Below are 22,095 nucleotides of genomic sequence, written 5' to 3'. Positions count from 1 at the left end.
AAGGAGAGCACAGCAGTAACCTCACCTAGAGTACATTCCATTAAAGTATCGAATCACTATGTTGTACACCCAAAACAAATATAGGGATATAAATCAACTGTACTTCAGTTTAAAAATATAGTTGATGGCCAGCTACAAACACATAAAATAATTTTAAAAATAGGAAAATAAAACTGAGGTATTTTTAAAAATAGAAGATTCCATCCATCAAGAAGTTAATTTTGATGACATTTTAAGTAATTATATAAGTAGCTTTAGTCTTTTAGAATTTGTTTCACAAGGAACTAATTAAAGTCGAGCCAATTAATCTAACTAAAGAATAAAAACGGTTTTTTCATAGTTTCTTTTTTCAGTGTTCTCTAACAAACACTTTATTTAATGTTATTTTTGATGCCTACATATTGATTTCAGTTCACAATGCCATATAAATAGAAGTCACTTAGCAATCCTCTAGTTTCAAATTAAGACTTTCATATGTATTAAGATGTAAGGCAGTATAATTGATTTAGAAGAGTTATTTTAAGTCTTTAAAAGGATTATGCAAAAGGCACAATGATTTTCATTCTGGTCCCTGGACTGGTATTAAGCTCTGGAATTGCCTACCATCTGACAATCTGAATTCATAAGCCCTCCAGGTGCTTCTGAAGCACTGAAGCAAACTGAAGTTTGAGAACTATTGCCCTAGAAATCCAGGTGAAACTCACAATTTACCAAGCCCAAGTCGTAAGACTTAGTATCATTATAAATTATAGTAAATTTTTTATTCTTTTGCTTAAAGAACAATAGCAAATGAGTTAACTTTATAAATGCAAATACCTATATTTTCATCCATAAAATATAGAAAACTCCACTTTCATATGTGGCATATGCTCCTATATTTTCCATATGAAATATAGAAAAATCAGTTTTCATACTGAAATACACACCTATATTTTCGTATGTGAGATACAGAAAATTATTTTCATACATGAAATATGCACGTATGTATGTTCATATATGAAATACAGAAGATTCTACTTTCATATATGAAATAAGCACCTATATGTTCATACATGAAATATATAAATATAGACCCGGGTTTGATCTCTGGGTTGGGAAGATCTCCTGGAGAACGGAATGGCTACCCACTCCAGTATTCTTGCCTGGAGAATTCCATGGACAGAGGAGCCTGGCAGACTACACTTGCTCCTTGTGAGGAGAGCTATGACCAACCTAGACAGTGTTTTCAAAAGCAGAGACATCACTTTGCCGACAAAGGTCTTCATAGTCAAAGCTAACAGCCAAAACAGGGAAGTGGGCTAATTACAGGAGCAACCTGAATGGAGACGGGGGTGGGGTACACGCACACAACGCAGCGGCCTCAACCACAGGAAGCAGGACATGATGCACAGTCCAGCCGTAGGGAAGGAAGGGGACGTGGTCACTCCAAGAGAAGTGAGGGAGGCAGGGAGATGCCAGTGTCACATGATGTCAGTTCAGGTGTGATCTGAAAATGGATACAAATGAAGGCCTTTCAAAAAGACACACAGCCTCAAGACTTAGAAGGGAAACTTCCAGTCACCAGGAAAGTAAGATGTGGGGCAGGGAGAAATGAGCTGCTTCAGACTAACATATGCACGTAACTATTTCTAAAGTAAGACACCAGGACCCAGTGTGTAACACAAGGAAGCTTACACAACACTATGTAATCACCTCTATGGAAAAGAACCCCCTGAAAATATGTTTACATCTATGTGGAGATGAACTAGTTGCAGCACATTGAAAAGAAAAACAAAACAAAACAAGATTTTAATTCACCTTTATACTCTAGTTCAAATCATAGATTAAAAACAGAAAAAATAGGGGGAAAAGTACTACCTCTGTTCCCTCCAGGCAATAGTGACCTGGGCTGGTGTCACATCCCTGGAGCCAGATTGGCTTGTGTTCCAAGGATGGAATGTGCTGGGGCTGAGGGAGCTGGTAGCTTGTGACAGGCAATGTACCTCCAAAATGGACCTGGAGTATTTCTTCCCTTCTGTAGAGGCCCCAACCTCCAGATACAAGCAGGAGAAATCAAGAGTTTGGAGTTAACATATATGCATTAATACATATCAAATAGGTGATCCAAACAGAGAAGGCAATGGCACTCGATTCCAGTACTCTTGCCTGGAAAAATCCCATGGACGGAGGAGCCTGGTGGGCTACAGTCCATGGGGTCGCCAGGAGTCGGACACGACTGAAGTGACTTAGCAGCAGCAGGTGATCCAAAACTAAATACTGAGAAGCAGAAGGAAGGTTATTGAACACATTGTAATCACCTATATGCAGAAAAAGACCTGAAAGAAAACAGATAAACATCTATGTATAACTGAATCAAGTTCCTGGACACCTGAAACAAAACCATCAGAAACCAACTGTGGTATAAAGTTACAAGCAAGTCGGTCCTGCCCGACTCTTTGCAACCCCATGGACTGCAGCACACCAGGCTTCCCTGTCCATCACCAACTCCCAGAGTTTACTCAAACTCATATCCATTGGGTCGGTGATGCCATCCAACCATCACATCCTCTGTGTCCCCTTCTCCTCCTGCCTTCAATCTTTCCCAGCATCGGGGTCTTTTCAAATAAGTCAGTTCTTCACATTAGGTGGCCAAAGTATTGGAGTTTCAGCTTCAACATCAGTCCTTCCAGTGAATATTCAGGACTGATTTCCTTTAGGATGGAGTGGTTGGATCTCCTTGCAGTCCAAGGGACTCTCAAAGATCTTCTCCAACACCACAGTTCAAAAGCATCAATTCTTCTGTGCTCAGCTTTCTTTATTAGGTCCAACTCTCACATCCATACATGACTACTGGAAAAACCATAGCCTTGACTAGACAGACATTTGTTGGCAAAGTACTGTCTCTGCTTTTTAATATGCGGTCTAGGTTGGTCATAACTCTTCTTCCAAGGAGTAAATGTCTTTTAATTTCATGGCTGCAGTCACCACCTGCAGTGATTTTGGAGCCCAGGAAAATAAAGTCAGCCACCGTTTCCCCATCTATTTGTCACGAAGTGATGGGACTACATGCCATGATCTTCGCTTTCTGAATGTTGAGCTTTAAGCCAACTTTTTCACTCTCCTCTTTCAGTTTCATCAAGAGGCTCTTTAGTTCTTTTTCACTTTCTGCCATAAGGGTTGTGTCACTTGCATATCTGAGGTTATTGATATTTCTCCCAGCAATCTTGATTCCAGCTTGTGCTTCATCCAGCCCAGCATTTCTCAAGATGTACTCTGCATATAAGTTAAATAAGCAGGGTGACAGTATACAGTCTTGATGTACACCTTTTCCTATTTGGAACCAGTCTGTTGTTCCATGTCCATTTCTAATTGTTGCTTCCTGACCTACATACAGATTTCTCAGGAGGAATTACAGAATTAAAAAAAAAAGTGGGGCGGGGGGAAGATTGTAGCATGGAGAAGTGCTGCTACCTTGTGGCCATTTTCTGTAACAACACCATGAAAAGCTGTGCAGCTGGGTATTTAATATTCACGATACAGGGGCTGTAAGTAAAAAACACCTACCCTCCAGCAATGTCCTAAGAGTGGTCATTGAAAAAGAATTCAAAATTACGAAGGCTTTCAAGAACCCAGCTTCAAGAGATAAGTTTAATTCACACCCTTTAAAAATAATCATATGAAAAGACATCAACATCACTAAAGATTCAGTTCAGTTGCTCAGTTGTGTCCGACTCTTTGAGACCCCATGAATCCCAGCACGCCAGGCCTCCCTGTCCATCACAAACTCTCAGAGTTCACTCAAACTCTCGTCCATTGAGTTGGTGACGCCATCCAGCCATCTCATCCTCTGTCATCCCCTTCTCCTCCTGCCCCCAATCCCTCCCAGCATCAGAGTCTTTTCCAATGAGTCAACTCTTCTCATCAGGTGGCCAAAGTATTGGAGTTTCAGCTTCAGCATCAGTCCTTCCAATGAAAACCCAGGACTGATCTTTAGGATGGACTGGTTGGATCTCTTTGCCATCCATGGGACTCTCAAGAGTCTTCTCCAACACCACAGTTCAAAGGCATCAATTCTTCAGTGCTCAGCTTTCTTCACAGTCCAACTCTCACATCAGTACATGACCACTGGAAAAACCATAGCCTTGACTAGATGGACCTTTGTTGGCAAAGTAATGTCTCTGCTTTTCAATATGCTATCTAGGTTGGTCATAACTTTCCTTAGGGAAATGCAATTCTAGACTACAATTAATTATCACACCACACTGGGAATAGCCACTGCCCAACACACTACAAACAATAAATGCTGAAGAGGGTGTGCAGACAAGGGAACCCTCTTCCACAGATGCTTGGGATGTAAATTGGAAACCACCACTATGAAGGACACTATGAAGGTTCCTTCAGCCATGGAAGGAAGAATGAGGTTAGAATACTCCCTATCACCATACACAAAAATAAACTCCAAATAGTATAAATATCTAAATATAAGGATGGATACTGTGAAATCCTTGAGAAAAATATAAATAGGACATAATTTGACATAAAATGCAGCAAGTTCTTTGTGGACCCACATTTTTAGAATAAAGAAAAATAAACTACAAATCAGAAACCAGGCCAAACTAACCTTAAAAGGATTTGCATAGCAAAGAAAACCCTAAACAAAAGACAAGGACAACACTCAGAATAGGAAAAAAAAAATTGCAATGAGATGCCTACAAGGAATTCATCTCCAAACCATGCAAGAAGCTTGTGCAACTCAATGTTAAAAATACGTACACCTCCCCACACACACACACACAAAAACAGGCCAAATATCAAAATGGATATTTCTTTGAGGAATGCCAACAGACTCCAATCTGGCACACGAAAAGATGCTCAGCATCACCAATATTCAGTTCAGTTCAGTCTCTCAGTCGTGTCCAACTCTTTGCAACCCCATGAATCCCAGCACGCCAGGCCTCCCTGTCCATCACCAACTCCCAGAGTTCACTCAAACTCATGTCCATCGAGTCGGTGATGCCATCCAGCCATCTCATTCTCTGTCATCCCCTTCTCCTCCTGCCCTCAATGCCTCCCAGCATCAGAGTCTTTTCCAAAGAGTCACCTCTTTGCATGAGGTGGCCAAAATATTGGAGTTTCAGCCTCAGCATCAGTCCTTCCAATGAACACCCAGGACTGGTCTCCTTTAGGATGGACTGGTTGGATCTCCTTGCAGTCCAAGGGACTCTCAAGAGTCTTCTCCAACACCACAGTTCAAAAGCATCAATTCTTAGACTGTGAAGAAAGCTGAGCACCAAACTCTCACATCCATACATGACATCACTAATATTAGAGAAAGGGAAATCAAAACTCTAATGAGAATTGAGCTCACAGTTGTTAGAAAAGGCATCTTAAAGAATAAATGCTTGAGAGGTTATGGAGAGAAGGGAACCCTCCTGCACCGCTGATTGCAATGTACATAGATATATCTGGTAGGGAGAAGACTATAGAGGCTCATTTTAAAAATAACATAGAAACACTTTTAGACCCAGAAATCCCATGATAGGACATAAATCTGGAGAAAATAGAAAAAATGTTAAAAGATGTGGGTCCCCCTTCCCTCTTGGCCTCACTAGGTACAATAGCCAAGTCAGGGAAGCCAGTTAACTGTAGAAATTACAGATAAATGGATACAGACGATCAAGTATGTATACACAATGCAATATAACTCAAATATAAGAAAGTAGGAAATAATGCCAAGTCTAACCACAGGAAAGAATGTAGAGATGATCATTCCAAGAAAAGTAAGGCAGACAGGGGCAGACAAGTATATGATGTCACTTCAAGGTGTAATTAAAAATGCATAAAAATAAACTTCTTTCCCAAAGAGACACAGCCTCACAGACTTAGAAAATAAACTTTCAGTCATCAAGAAAGTAAGATGTGGGGCAGGGAGAAACGAGCTGCTTCAGATTAACAAATGCACACTACTCTTTATAAAATAACCCACTAGGACCCACTGTGTAATACAAGGAAACTTAAAATACTCTGTAATGACCTATATAGAAAACAATCCCCCCAAAAAACAAACCATGTATACAACCATGTGGAAGTGAATCATATTGCAGTAGACTGAAAAAAAAAAAAAAAATACCCACAAGGTTGTAATTCAAATTATAGGAAAATTATAGGATAAAAGCAGAGGGAAAACATGCTGACTGTTCCCCTCAGGCCATAGTGACCTGGGTTGGTGCCACATCCCTGGAGCCTGACTGGCTTTGGTCCCATGTCTGGAGTGTGGTGAGTCTCAGAGAGCTGGGAAAATGTGCTGGTAGTGTGCTACCACCATGGACACGGAGTCTCTTTTGACTTCTGCATGAGCCGACAGTCTCCACATACAGACGGGAGAAATTAAGAGTCTTGAGTTACCAGATACTGTTAATATATATCAAGTAGATGGTCAAAAATTAACTACTGAATAGCATAGGGACGTTTATGTACACACTGTAGTCACCTACATGCAAAAAAGCCGAAAGAGAATAAATGAACATCTGCATATAACTGAATCACATTCCTCTGCAACTGAAACAAACACTACAATACAAATCAACTTTATTCCAACATAAAATAACAAGGAAATAAGAGGAGGAAAAGAACAGTGAGGCATGAAGTCATGCTCTTCCCCTATGACCTTTATCCGTACAAAGCTACAAAAAGCAGAGCTGCTGGGCATTTAATATTCACAAGGATGGGGGGATGTAAGTAAAAACACCTGCTCTGGAGAAATGACCTAGGGGTTGTCATCAAAAAGAGTTCAAAAAAAAAGCAGGCATTTAAGTGGACAATTTCAAGAGGTATGTTTAATTCACACCCTTTAAAAAAAATCACGTGAAAAGATGGAAACATCGCTAAATAATAGAGAAATGCAAATCTAAACTGTGGTGAGGTATCACATCACACTGGGAGGAATGGCCATTGTCAAACACTCTACAATCAACAGATCCTGAAGAGGGTGTGGAGACAAAGGGAACCCTTCTCCACTGATGTTGGGATGTAATTTGGTAATAGCCACTATGAAGGGCACTCTGAAGGTTTCTTCAGCCATGAAAATGAGAATGAGATTAGAATACTCCCTGACACCATACTCAAAAATAAATGCCAAAAAGTATATCTAAAAGTAAGGACAGACACCATAAAATTCTTGAGGAAAATATAAACAGGATATGATTTGACATATATTACAGCAAAGTCCTTGTGCATCCATATCTTAGAATAATGAAAAATAAACTACAAACCAGAAAAAGGGATTAAACGTAAAAGCATTTGAATACCAAAGGAAATAAAAAATAAAACACTCAGAATAGGAAAAAATATTTGCAAATGAAGATACCCACAAGGAATTCATCTCCAAAATATACAAACAGCCCCTGCCACTCAATATCAAAAATACATACACCATGAGAAAAAATGAGACGAACTTTGAATGAAAACAGAGAGTTCAAATGACAGGATGAAAACAGAATAAACAACAAGAGAGGCTGACTCTGTTCCATTAAGGCCACAGTGGCCTGGGCTGCTGTCACATCCCTGAAGCCTGGGCAGGCTTGTTTCCCAAGGATGGACTGTCATGGGGCTGACGGAGCTGGGGAGGGTGTGCCAGCCAATGAGCCCTGCCCCATGGTCCGGGTGAGCCTGCTCCCCTCTGCCCGGGCCCACAACCTCCAGATCCAGGAGGGTCCTCCTGCAGTGAAACTATGGCTACTGCACCCAAAGGATGTGGAGCCTCTGGGCTGGAAGAGCTTTGAAAAGCCCTGTGGGCTCCACATCTCCTGGTGTTGGGGTTCCTACCTCCAGCCTTCTTCCTTAGGGTCCTCCATCTACGGATGAGAGCACTCTCCCCAGAGTGGTGTTGCAGGAAAGGGGATGTGTCCAGGGGACAGGGGTAAGGAAGGAAGAAGGAATGGGACACAAGCTTTAAGTGCTTCTTCTGGCACTTTCCACTCGACAATCCAGAAACAGGACTTTCCCCAAGGCTCTGGTTCCCTCAGTAACCAGAGTTGGGCATAAAGACATGCTGCCACCTTGTGGCCATTTTCCATAATAACAACTTTGAAACCATTGCTAACGGGGACTTAATATTACCAAGGCCTGGAGAAGGCAATGGCGACCCCCTCCAGTATTCTTGCCTGGAAAATCCCATGGGTGGAGGAGCCTGATAGGCTGCAGACCATGGGGTCGCTAAGAGTCGGACACGACTGAGCGACTTCACTATCACTCTTCACTTTCATGCATTGGAGAAGGACATGGCAACCCACTCCGGTGTTCTTGCCTGGAGAATCCCAGGGACGGAGGAGCCTGGTGGGCTGCCGTCTATGGGGTCGCACAGAGTCAGATAGGACTGAAGCGACTTAGCAGCACCAGCAGCAGCAGGGCTGTAAGTAAAAAACACCTGCCCTCAAGAAATGTCCTAAGGGAGATCATCGGAAGAATATTCAAAGCAGGGAAGACATTTTGAATATTCATTCAAGAAGCTAACTTGAATAAGTAAGTTTAACTCATACTGTTTAAAAAAAAATCTGAAAATATGTCAACATCACTAAATATGAGAGAAATGCAAATCAAAACTTCAATAAGGTATCACCTCACACTGATGAGAATGGGCACAGGCAGAAATTCTACAAGCAGTAAATGCTGGAGCGTGTGTAGAGCTCAGGGACCCCTCCTACACTGATGCTGGGAATGGAAATTGGGAGCAGCCACTGTGGAGGACACGGGGCAGGTTCCTTAGCATGAAGGTGAGAATGAAATTAGACTACTCCCTAACACCATACACAAAATTAACTGCAAATAGATTAAAGATCTAAATGAAAGGACAGATTTTATGAAACACTGAAGAAACAAAACAGAACACACTTTGACATAAACTGCAGCATTTGTGATCCACCTCTTAGAATCATGAAAAATAAACAAATGGGACCTAATAAACATTAAAAGCAACTGCACAGAAAATGAAATCACAAGTGAAAGAAAAAAGAAAACCCTCAGAAAGGAGAAAATTCTTGCAAACGAAGATACTCACAGGGAATTTATCTCCAGCACATACAAACAACTTGTACAGCACAATATCAGAAAACAAACAATCCAATAAAAAAAATCAGACAAAGATCTAAATGCACATTTCTCCAAAGAAGGCATGCTGCTGCTGCTAAGTCGCTTCAGTCGTGTCCAACTCTGTGTGACCCCATAGATGGCAGCCCACCAGGCTCCACCGTCCCTGGGATTCTCCAGGCAAGAACACTGGAGTGGGTTGCCATTTCCTTCTCCAATGCATGAAAGTGAAAAGTGAAAGTTAAGTCGCTCAGTTGTGTCCAACTCTTCACGACCCCATGGACGGCAGCCTACCAGGCTCCTCCGCCCATGGGATTTTCCAGGCAAGAGTAGTGGAGTGGGGTGCCATTGCCTTCTCCGAAAGAAGGGATAGACATGGCTATAAAGCACATGAAAATATGCTCAATTTCACGAGTTCATCAGTTCAGTCACTCAGTCGTGTCTGACTCTTTGCAACCCCATGGACTGCAGCATGCCAGCTTCCCTGTCCATCACCAACTCCCAGAGCTTACTCAAACTCACGTCCATCGAGTTGGTAACACCATCCAACCATCTCATCCTCTGTCATCCCCTTTTCCTCCTGCCCTCAGTCTTTCCCAGCATCAGGGTCTTTTCCAAGGAGTCAGTTCTTCACATCAGGTGGGTAAAGTATTGGAGTTTCAGCTTCAGCGTCAGTCCTTCCAATGAATATTCAGGACTGATTTCCTTGAGGATGGACTGGTTGGATCTCCTTGCAGTCCAAGGGACTCTCAAGAGTCTTCTCCAACACTACAGTTCAAAAGCATCAATTCTTCTGCACTCAGCTTTCTTTATAGTCCAACTCTCACACCCATACATGACTAGTGGAAAAACCATAGCTTTGACTAGACGGACCTTTGTTGGCAAAGTACTGTCTCTGCTTTTTAATATGCTGTCTAGGTTGGTCATAACTTTCCTTCCAAGGAGTAAGCGTCTTTTAATTTCATGGCTGCAATCACCATCTGCAGTGATTTTGGAGCCCAGAAAAATAAAGTCAGCCACTGTTTTCCCATCTATTTGCCATGAAGTGATGGGACTGGATGCCATGATCTTCGTTTTCTGAATGTTGAGCTTTAAGCCAACTTTTTCACTCTCCTCTTTCACTTTCCTCAAGAGGCTCGTTCTTCTTCACTTTCTGCCATAAGGGTGGTGTCATCTACATATTTGAGGTTATTGATATTTCTCCCAGCAATCTTGATTCCAGCTAGTTCTTTCTCCAGCCCAGCGTTTCTCATGATGTACTCTGCATATAAGTTAAATAAGCAGGGTGACAATATACAGCCTTGACATACTCCTTTTCCTATTTGGAACCAGTCTGTTTTTCCATGTCCAGTCTAACTGTTGCTTCCTAACCTGCATACAGATTTCTCAAGAGGCAGGTCAGGTGGTCTGGTATTCCCATCTCTTTCAGAATTTTCCACAGTTTATTGTGATCCACACAGTCAAAGGTTTTGGCATAGTCAATAAAGCAGAAATAGATGATTTTCTGGAACTCTCTTGCTCTTTCAATGATCCAGTGGATGTTGGCAATTTGATCTCTGGTCCCTCTGCCTTTTCTAAAACCAGCTTGAACATCTGGTGTTATGCTCCAAGCCCGTATCTCCGAACCGACCGAGAGAGCAAGTCCACCACAGTAATGCAAAAGCAAGAAGGGAGTTTGTTTATTCCTAGTGCGCTAGGGCCCAAGTCTCATCCCACACAAGGGAATCCGACAAGAGCCCCAAACAAAGGAGTATGGCGGCTTATATATAGGCAGTTCTTTGTCTCAGTTACAGGAGTAGCTGGCGTTACATGATTGCCAGGCAGGATGAGCGCATATCCTGTCTCTTTCTGGTAAACATGACTCAGGTCCTAGAGACCGTCGTTTGGTCCCTAACACTAGAAGTTCACAGTTCACGTATTGCTGAAGCCTAGCTTGGAGAATTTTGAGCATTACTTTACTAGCGTGTGAGATGAGTGCAATTGTGAAGTAGTTTGAGCGTACTTTGGCATGACTTTCTTTGTCATTGGAAAGGCAATATGGTTGATCTAAATGACCTACAGTAAATTCTGCAGAGGCAGTGGAGAGAAGGGAAACTCTTACACTGTTGGTGGGAATGTAAATCGGTATACCCACTAGGAAGAACATTATGGAAGTTCTTAGAAAACTAAAAATAGAAGTACCGAGTGATCCAGCAATACCATACCTAGGGGTAGATCCAGAGAAAACCAAAATATAAAGAGACACCTGCACCCCAAAGGTCATGGCAGCCCTAGGTACAATAGCAAAGACATGGAAGCAACTTAAGTGTACAAAGACAGATGAATGGACACAGAAGATGGGGTACATATACACAATGCAATATTACTCAGAAATAAAAAAGGATGAAACAATGACATTTCCAGTTACAGGGATGAAACCAGAAGTGATTACACTAAGTGAAGAAAGTGAAACAGGGAGACAAGCATCATAGGATATCCCTTCTGGCTGAATCTAAAAATGGATACAATGAACTTCATTACAAAGAGAAACAGATTCACAGACTTAGAAAAGAAACTTGATGTTTACCAAAAAGAAATGTCAGGGAGTAATTAGGGGGTTCAGATCAATATATACACATTAAAACAGCTGCTGTTTTGTCTCGTCACTCAGTTATGTCCAATTCTTTGCAACCCCATGGACTGTAGCCTGCCAGGCTCACCTGTCATGGGATTTCCCAGGCAAGAAGCCTGGAGTGGGTTGCCATTTCCTTCTCCAGGGGATCTTCCGACCCAGGGATCAAAACTGTGTCTCCTCAAGTCTCTTGCATTGCAGGTGGGTTCCTTACCGCGGATCCAGCAGGGAAGCCGTAAGCCATGTGTTCAAGGGCTCTTAATAGTCAAAAGTCCAACAGGGCTTTAAATGACACCTGCACTCAAGACATGTCCTGAGGTAAATCATCGCAAAAGAGTTCCAAACAGGGTCAAGTTTCTAGAAGCCAGTTTCAAGAAGTAAACTGTACTCACAAGGCGTAAAATAATAAAAGCACATGGAAAGATATTCCACATCAATAATTATTAAATCAATGCCAATCGAAACTTCAATAGGGTATTGCCTTACATTAGTCACAATGGCCATCATCGAAAAGATCTACAAAGAATAAATACCATACAGAATGTACAGGAAAAGGAAGCCTCCTACAATCTTGGTGGGAATGTAAATGGTGAAGCCACTGTGGAAAACAGCATGGACGTTCCTCCACACTAAACAGAGAGGTATCATATGATCCTGAAATCCCATTCCTGGACTCATGTCCAGAAAATATCATTATTCAAAATGACACGTGCACCTCAATTTTCAGGGCAACACTATTTACAACAGCCAAGACATGGAATCCACCAAAATGTCCAGTGACAGAAATGTGAAGGCTATGAGGTACATCAATACGCTGGAATACTACTCAGTCATAAAACAAAATGAAATAATGATATTGGCAGCAGCATGGATGAACCAAGAAATTATAATTCTATGTGAGGTGAGTCAGAGAGACAAATGTGTGATATGTACCGGTGGAATCTATAAATTCATACCAGTGAACTAATGTACTACACAGACTCACAGCCTGAGAAAACCAAATTCTAATTATCAAAAGAAAGTTAGAAGAGAGGGATAAATTAATAGTTTGGGATGAAAATATATGTACTAATATATACCAAATTGATAATATATCAAGTTTTCTGAATAGAATAAGAAACTGTACTGGAAAAATTGTAATAACCTATATGAGGAAAAAGGCAGAAAAAGAATAGATATACATCTAGGTATAACTGAATCAAGTTCATATACACCTAAACAAACAACAGAAACCAACTGTGCTCCAATATAAAATAACAATTAAATTATGAATTAAGTTATCTGAGCTTAGTGTAGGGGACACTAGGCAGTGGTGACCCCTAGGATTAGATAAGGGATATGCTATGATATTAATATGACACCCAAAGGTTTTCACTCAGCAAAACACAGAGCAGCAACCCACACAAAGGTGCCTCACTTCATGTGAATGCGACAAGGTGAAGAGAAGAAAAAGGACCACAGGTTAATCAGGTCAACACTCTCAATTCAGACGTTGGGACTCTCCGAGGGGACAAAACACACTGCAGGTGAAGAACAGATATGGGGTTTCCAGGTACAGGATCCTGACCCATGTGGATGGGGTGAGACCCACACAATCCCCAGACCCTGTACCTGGGGTTGCACGACCTTTGGTTAGGGCACCATGTCTTTGCTGGTTGGGCCCCTAAAGTGAAATGAATGAGTTTCTATAAACTTCTGTGATGGTAGAAAGAAGTGTATGGTCAGTCTTCTCTCCCCACAACTTTCCCAGAGAAGTCCTCCTCTTCTCCCTTTCGTTCTGTGTGATAATAACTGTTTTTAGAGCTGTCATGATAATGTTGAACACACTACCTTGGTTCTTGCAGGCTCGGTCCTTTCTTGTTCCACTGAGGTGTTGACAAAACACACACCAGGTGCGGGGCTGGGAGACGAGCGGCAGGTCTGGTCTCTGCCGAGGAGGGACGGTCGACTGGAAGGAGATCACAGCAGCAACTTCACTTGCTGCCCACTGGCTTTTCACCTGATCCATGTGCCCTGCAATCAGTTCACCAGGTGAACCTGCCTCCCTTCCCGCCATGCTCGTGCTGGTGAACTGGAATAATTACCAGGTGAATTGGAATAACTACCTAAGGAGTCTCCAGGAGCCCCAGGGAGGGTGAACCTCGCGAGGGTAAAGAAGAAAACAGGCACAGGCCTGTATAAAGTGAACACCATAAAGCATTAATTCCTAAACACACGTGAAGCTCTCATGTATTCTCCCCGTTTTTTTAGCTTTGTACTTATGGTCTCCCCACACACATGATCCTGACCCATGGAGATAGGGTGAGACTCACACAGTCCTCCCACCTGGGGTCACATGTCCCCGCAGTCAGGACACCATGGCTGTGGTCAGTGGCCCCCGATGTAAACAAACCTGGACCCTGGGGCCTCTAGGACCCTAGAAAGAAGTGTAGGGACCATCTCCTCTCCCCACAATTGTCCCTGAGAAGTCAGGCCCCTCCTGTTTTCACTTTGATTCTGTGTGATTTTTTGCTGGTATGAAAGCTCATGCTAGAGGTGAGCACACTACCTTGGTTCTGGCAGGCTCTGTCTTTCTTGTCCTGCTAAGGTGCTGAGAAAACAGGAGAGCTGGGCTGAGAAACAAGGGGCAGCTCTGTTCTCTTTGGAGGAGAGAATCAACTCCTCCAAAGGAGGTCACAGCAGGAACCTCACCTGCTGCCCATTGACTTTTTGCCCGATCCCTGGAATCAATTCACCAGGTGAACCTGCCTCCCTATTAAACCTAAATGTGCTGGAACATTGGAATAATTACTAGTTAGCCCACCTGAGGAGTCTCAAGGAGCCCCAGGGAAGGTGAATCTGGCAGGGAGAAAGACTACGAACCCTACCACAACACTGACCCCTGGGAGGGCCATGGAACCCCACTTGGAGAAGAGCATGGTTCCCCAGAGAAGCCCATCTCAGCTCCAGACCCCAGACATCTGAGCACTGACATTCAGACACAGGCACGGAGATTTCCAGGACAGAGGCCAGGCCGAGTCTCTACCCAGGTCTCCATGTCCTAGTGCAGAGAGTACAAGGTCAGGCCTAAATGTTCTCACTGCAGAAAGCACGTGGTCTCGTCTAAACATCAGTGTAGACAAGACTTGGAGAGGTCTAAACCTACCACGCAGACGGAACTTGGTCGGGTTCAAACTAGTTTAGGGCTGGTCTCCCAGGAGGCACAGGTCACACACATGCAGGGTCTCTCACCGTTGGACGGGGGCCCACCCTCCTATGGGAGCAAGAATGTAGATTTCTTGAAAAAGAAATCATCACTGGGCTCCACACTTCACCCACATCAGGAAACTGAAAGAATCTGTGTCATCAAACACTTCAACAGGCAAAACAACAATGTTACCAATTTCTCTGCCATGATGATCTGGTGCAGGGGAGATCCAGGAACTTCTCAGAGTGCAGCCCAGTGTCCTGTAAAGACAAACCGGAAGTGGCCTGATTCCAGTATCCCAGGCTTCCAGCAGGAGGTGACCACACTGGAAATATTCTGGAAAAATACATTCTTTATCAGTATAAAAATATATTCTTGAAATTGCAAGCATATTAACTATTATTTGCAAACCTAAAATATTCTTAAAATCTTGATCTTTGTGAACCCTGATCTTTGCGGTTTCTATTGTTTCCTTTGGCTCAGATTTTCTAGGTAGAAGCAAGCCATCATTTCAAACTACTTTCATCTGTTATTTGCTATATGAATGAAGAATCACACTTAAAAATAAAATTCCTGCCAACAATTAGTGACTCAAAGACCACATGAGCTGCAAGAACTTTTTCTAACAGTTTCATTTTTTCTCCATTAAGAAAACAGAAAACATCGGCCCTCTGATTTTTTGCTTCTCTGTTTAAAGTGAGCTAGAATGAAATTGATATTCATATCAACAGGTAACATTTTGGAGATTTGAAATGTCATACCAGGGTAATAGGGCCTGGAGAAAAGGGAATGCTCCTATGCTGCTGGAGGGAAAGCCTTCATAAAAATAAAGCTAAAACTCAAATTGGACTTAATTATGACAGTATGTGAAAAATATAGAGTATGAACCAAGGGTCTAAATATAGCAGGCAATATGTGAAAACAAATCTGATATCTCAGATGTGAGAGTAAAGGTTTTTTGTCAGGTACGCAGCAAGGTATTCACAAATTCTTTTAGAATACTGCATGTACCTTTTCAAATTATAGCTTTGTCTGGATGTAAGTCTAGGAGTGGGATTGCTGGATCATATGGTGACAGCAGTCATGAAATGAAAAGATGCTTGCTCCTTGGAAGAAAAGCTATGACCAACCTAAACAGCATACTAAACAGCAGAGACATTACCTTGCCGACAAAGGTCTATCTAGTCAAAGCTATGGTTTTTCCAGGAGTCATGAATGGATGTGAGAGTTAGACTATAAAGCTGAGTGCTGAAGAATTGATGCTTTTGAACTGTGGTGTTGGAGAAGCCTCTTGAGAGTCCCTTGGACTGCAAGGAGATCCAACCAGTCAATCCTAAAGGAAATCAGTCCTGAATATTCATTGGAAGGACTGATGCTGAAGCTCCAAAACTTTGACCACCTGATGCAAAGAGCTGACTCTTTGAAAAAGACTCTGATGCTGGGAAAGATTGAGGGCAGGAGGAGAAGGGGACAACAGAAGATGAGATGATTGGATGGCATCACCGACTCAATGGACATGAGTTTGAGCAAGCTCTGGGAGTTGATGATGGACAAGGAAGCCTGGCGTGCTACAGTCCATGTGGTTGCAAAGAGTCGGACTGAGCGACTAACACACACACATGTGCATCTTTGAGCAGTTTTAGAGACCTGCATTGCTCCCTATAAAGGTCCCATTGTGTTAGGACCAAGGTCTACTTCCCAATAAAAGCTGTTCCTTGAGCAAATTCAGTCACTGACCGGATGGCTCATGGTGAGACCACCATGTCAGCTGACATTTCCCACATCTCAGGACTCAGATTGACCATTCCATTTGCCCTGCTGATACAGCTTCACCTCTTTCTGTATGACTAGGTGAGTTGTTAATGATGTTTTAGGATTCTGTGAGATTAACAGCCCTCTGACAGCAAGATATATGTCTTAAAGTGACACCAGGACACGGGGATTACACCATAAGCCTAAGGGAGTTTTTCACCAAAATTAGTTTCTTGATGGAATCTCTATTTTTAAAAATTCCCCTTTTTGTTTTGCCAATTTTTTTGATTAGTTTGTTTTTATAGAGAGCCATCAACAATTTTTTTTAATTGAAGTACAGTTTATTTCCAACACTGTATTAGTTTTGGGTGTACAACAGAGTGAATCACTATTTTTATGGATTATACTCCATTTAAAGTTATTACAAATAGAGTCTGTATTTCCTTGTGCTGTAGAATATATGCCTATAGCTACTGACTTCATACCTAGCAGTTTCTGTCTCTGGCCCTGACACCCATCTTGCCCCTCCCCGCCCTCCCCTCTGGCAGCCTCTAGTTCTCTATCTGTGAGTCTGTTTCTGTTTCATGGATAAGTTCATTGGTGTCATGTTTTAGATTTCACATAGAAGTGATAACACACGGTATTTCTTTTTGTCTGACTTACATCACTTACTATGATAATGTCTAGGGTTATATTGCTGAAAACCCATTATTTTAATCTTTTTTATAGCTGAGTAGTATTCAGTATGTATCTCACATATGAAAACCTAGGTATATATTTCATATATGAAAACCTATGAAAGCTAGGTATATATTTCATATATGAAAATATGAGTATATATATTTGGAGTATAGAATCCTTTGCTATTCTTTAACCAAAAGAATCAAAGTTTTACTATAACTTGTAATGATAATAATTCTTACAACTTGGGCTTGGTGAGATGTGTTTCACTGGAACTTCTATGGCAGTAGTTTTTAAACTTCGGGGTGCTTCAGAATCAGTTGGAGGATTTATGAACCCAAATTGTCAGAATGAAGTTCCAGAGCTTTTGATTTAGTAGACTTGCAAATACCAGTCCAGGAACCATAAAGAAATTCACTGTCTTTTGAGTGATGCTTTTAGAGACTGAAGATAACCCTTCTAATTCAAGGATACTGTCTTACATCTTAATACATACGAAAGTTTTACTTTGAAACTAGAACATTGCTAAGTGATTTCCATTTACAGGGCATTGCAAACTGAAATCAATATGTAGGTATCAAAAATAATGAAAATAAAATGTGTTTTCAGAGAACACTAACAGAGGAACTTAAGTTTAAAAAAAACATATTTATCCTGTAATTAGATTCATTGGCGACACCTGCAAAAATTATGTGACCTTTTTTTAAAAAATTCTCATCAAAATTAGTTTCCTAATGGAATCTATTTTAAAAAATCTCCCACTTTTATTTTGCTATTTGCTGAGTAATATCTATATATCTTTCATATATGAAAAGAGGTATATATTTCATATATAGCAATACAGATATGTATGTCTTATATGAAAATATAGGTATATATTTCTTATATGACAGTATAGGAACATATGTCATATATGAAAATAGAGGTATATATTTTTATATCATAAAATTAAAAACTTTCATAAACTAAAAATTTTCAAACAATTAAAGTCTTTCATTGCATGATTTCCAACAAACCGTGGAAAATCCTTAAAGAGATGGGAATACTAGACCACCTTACCTGCCTCCTGATAAACCTGGATGCAAGCAAGTCAAGAAGCAACAGTTAGAACCCGACATGGAACAATGGACCAGTTCCAACTAGAAAAGGCGTACGTCAAGGCTGTATATTATCACCCTGCTTATTTAACTTCAAAGCAGTGTTGTTGTTGTTCAGTTGCCCAGTCGTGTCCAACTCTTTGCGACCCCATGGACTGCAGCACACCAGACCTCCCTGTTTCTCACCATCTGCCAGAGTTTGCCCAAGTTCATGTTCATTGCATTGGTGATGCCATCCAGCCATCTCATCCTCTGATGCCCTCTTCTTCTACCCTCAATCTTTCCCAGCATCAGGGACTTTTCCAATGAGTCATTTGTTTGCATCAGATGACCAAAATCCTGGAGCTTCAGCTTCAGCATCAGTTCTTCCAGTGAATATTTAGGGTTGATTGCCCTTAAGATTGGAGAAGGCAATGGCACCCCACTCCAGTACTCTTGCCTGGAAAATCCCATGGACAGCAGAGCCTGGTAGGCTGCAGTCCATGGGGTCGTGAAGAGTCGGACACAACTGAGCGACTTCACTTTCACTTTTCACTTTCATGCACTGGAGAAGGAAATGGCAACCCACTCCAGTGTTCTTGCCTGGAGGATCCCAGGGATGGGGGAGCCTGGTGGGCTGCTGTCTATGGAGTCATACAGAGTCGGACACAACAGAAGTGACTTAGCTTAGCAGCAGCCCTTAAGATTAGAGAAGGCAAAGGCAACCCACTCCAGTATTCTTGCCTGGAAAATCCCCATAGACAGAGGAGCCTAGTAGGCTGCAGTCCATGGGGTTGCTAAGAGTCGGACACAACTGAGCGACTTCACTTTCACGCATTAGAGAAGGCAATGGCAACCCACTCTAGTGTTCTTGTCTAGAGAATCCCAGGGATGGTGGAGCCTGGTGGGCTGCCGTCTATGGGATCGCACAGAGTCAGACACAACTGAAGCGATTTAGCAGCAGCAGCAGCAGCCCTTAAGATTGACTGGTTTGATCTCTATGCTGTCCAAGAAACTTTCAAAAGTCTTCTCCAACAGCACAGTTAGAAGGCATCAATTCTTTGGCATTCTGCCTTCTTTACAGTCCAGTTCTCGTGACCATACGTGACCACTGGGAAGACCATAGCCTTGACTGTACAGACCTTTGTCAGCAGAGTTAATGCCTCTGGTTTTCAACACACTGTCTAGGTTTGTCATCGCTTTCCTGCCAAAGCAATCATCTTCTGATTTCATGGCTGCAGTCACCATCCATAGTGATTTTAGAGCCCAAGAAGAGGAAATCTGTCACTACTTCCACATTTTCCCTTCTATTTGCCATGAAGTAATGGGGCTGGGTGACATGATCTTAGATTTTTAGTATTTAGTCTTGAGCCGGCTCTTTTACTCTCCTCCTTCACTCTCATCAAGAAGTACTTCAGTTCCTCTTCACATTCTGCCATTATAGTGGTATCATCCACATATCTGAGGTTGTTGACGTTTCTCCTGCCTATCGTGATTCCAGCTTGTAACTCATCCAGCCTACCCTTTCTCATGATGTGCTCAGAGTATAGGTTAAAGAAACAGGGTGACAGCAGAGAGCCCTGTCATACTCCTTTCTCTATCTTGAACCAATCAGTTGTTCCATACAGGGTTCTAACTTTGCCTCTTGACCTGCACACAGGTTTCTCAGGAGACAGGTAAGATGGTCTGGTATTCCCACCTCTTTAAGAGCTTTCCACAGTTTGTCATGATCCATACAGTCAAAGGCTTTAGCACTGCTGATGAAACAGAGATAGATGTTTTCCTGAAATTCCCTTGCTTTCTCTATAATCCAGTGAATGTTGGCAATTTGATCTTTAGTTTCTCTTCCATTTCTAAACCCAGCTTGGACATGTGGAAGTTCTTGATTCACAAAATGCTGAAGCCTAGCATGCAAGATTTTAAGTCTGACCTTACTAGAATGGGAGATGAGTTATCTGATGGTTAGCATAGTCTTTGGTACTACCCTTCTTCGAAATTGGAATGAGTTTTTTCCAGTCCTGTGGCGCCTGCTGGGTCTTCCAGATTTGCTGACATAATGGAGGCAAAACCTTGATGGCATCATCCTTAGGGCTTTGAATAATTCTGCTGGAATTTCATCACATCCACTAACTTTATTAACAGCAGTGCTTAAGGCCCACTTTTCACACTCCAGAATGTCTGGCTCTGGGTGACGAACCACGCCATTGTAGTAATCCAGCTCATTAAGATCTTTTTTTATACAGTTCTTCCGTGTATTCTTTCCATCTTTTCTTGATCTCTTCGGTGTCTACTAGGTTTCTACCATTTTTATCTTTTCTTATGCCCATCTTTGGGCAGAATGCTCCCTTGATGTTTCCCATTTTCCTGAAGAGATCTCTAGTCTTTCCCCATTTGTTGTTTTCTTGTTATTAAGCACTGTTCATTGAGGAAGGCCTTCTTATCTCTCCTAGATGTTCTTTGGAACTCTGTGTTTAATTGGATGCACGTTTCCCTCTTTCCCTTGCTTTTTGCTTCTCTTCGTTCTTCCGCTATTTGTAAAGCCTCCTTAGATAATCACTTTGCCTTTCTGCTTTTCTTTTTCTTTGGGATGGTTTTGTTTGCCATCTCCTGTACAGTATTATGGATCTCTATCCATAGTTTTTCAGGCACACTCTTAACTAGATCTAGTCCCTTGAATCTATTCATTACCTCTACTGTGAATCCATACAGGATTTAAGTCATACCTAGCTAGCCTAGTGTTTTTCCTAGGTTTTCTTTCATTTAAACCTGAATTTTGCTATGAGAATCTGATGATCTGAGCCACAGTCAGCTCCAAGTCTTGTTTTTGCTGACTGTATACAGCTTTTCCATCTTCAGCTATAAAGAATGTAATCAATTTGATTTCAGTAATGACCATTTGGTGAGGTCCATGTGTAAAGTCATCTCTTGTGTTGTTGAAAAAGGGTCAACAACATGAAGGATCCCCTTCATGGATCACTGTCTCGTCATGGTGAAGGGGATTGTGTAATTCAATGAAGCTATGAGCCACGCTGTGCAGGGCCACGCAAGATGGAAAGGTCATAGCAGAGAGTTCTGACAAAACATGATCCACTAGAGGAGGGAATGGCAAACCACACCAGTACACTTGCCGTGAGAACCTCATGAACTGTATAAAAGGCTATATGCACAGAGTACATCATGCGAAATGCCTGGCTGGATGAATCACAAGCTGGAATCAAGATTGCTGGGAGAAATATTAACAACCTCAGATATGCAGATGATACCACCCTAGTGGCAGAAAGTGAAGAAGAACTAAGAGCTTCTTGATAAGGGTGGAAGAGGAAAGTGAAAACACTGGCTTAAAACTCAATTTAAAATCATGGCATCCAGTCCTATCACATCATGGCAAATAAATGGGGAAAAAAATGCATGTTTGGCAGATTTTCTTTTCTTGGGCTCCAAAATCACTGGACTTCACATTTCATGAAATTTCACTGCAGCATGAAATTAAAAGACATTTGCTCCTTTGAAGAAAACCTATGACAAACTTAGACAGCATATTAAAAAGCAAAGACATCACTTTGCTGACAAAGGTTGTAATAGTCAAAGCTATGATTTTTCCAGTAGTCATGTATGGATGTGCGAGTTGGACCATAAAGAAGGCTGAGCACCGAAGAACAGATGCTTTTGAACTGTGGTGCTAAAGAAGACTCTTGAGAGTTCCTTGGACAGAAAGGAGATCAAAC

This window comes from Ovis aries, chromosome 18, assembly GCF_016772045.2.
Source record: "Ovis aries strain OAR_USU_Benz2616 breed Rambouillet chromosome 18, ARS-UI_Ramb_v3.0, whole genome shotgun sequence".
In the NCBI taxonomy this organism is placed as follows: Eukaryota; Metazoa; Chordata; class Mammalia; order Artiodactyla; family Bovidae; genus Ovis; species Ovis aries.
The sequence above is the reverse complement of the archived record's forward strand: the minus strand, read 5'-3'. Positions refer to the sequence as shown.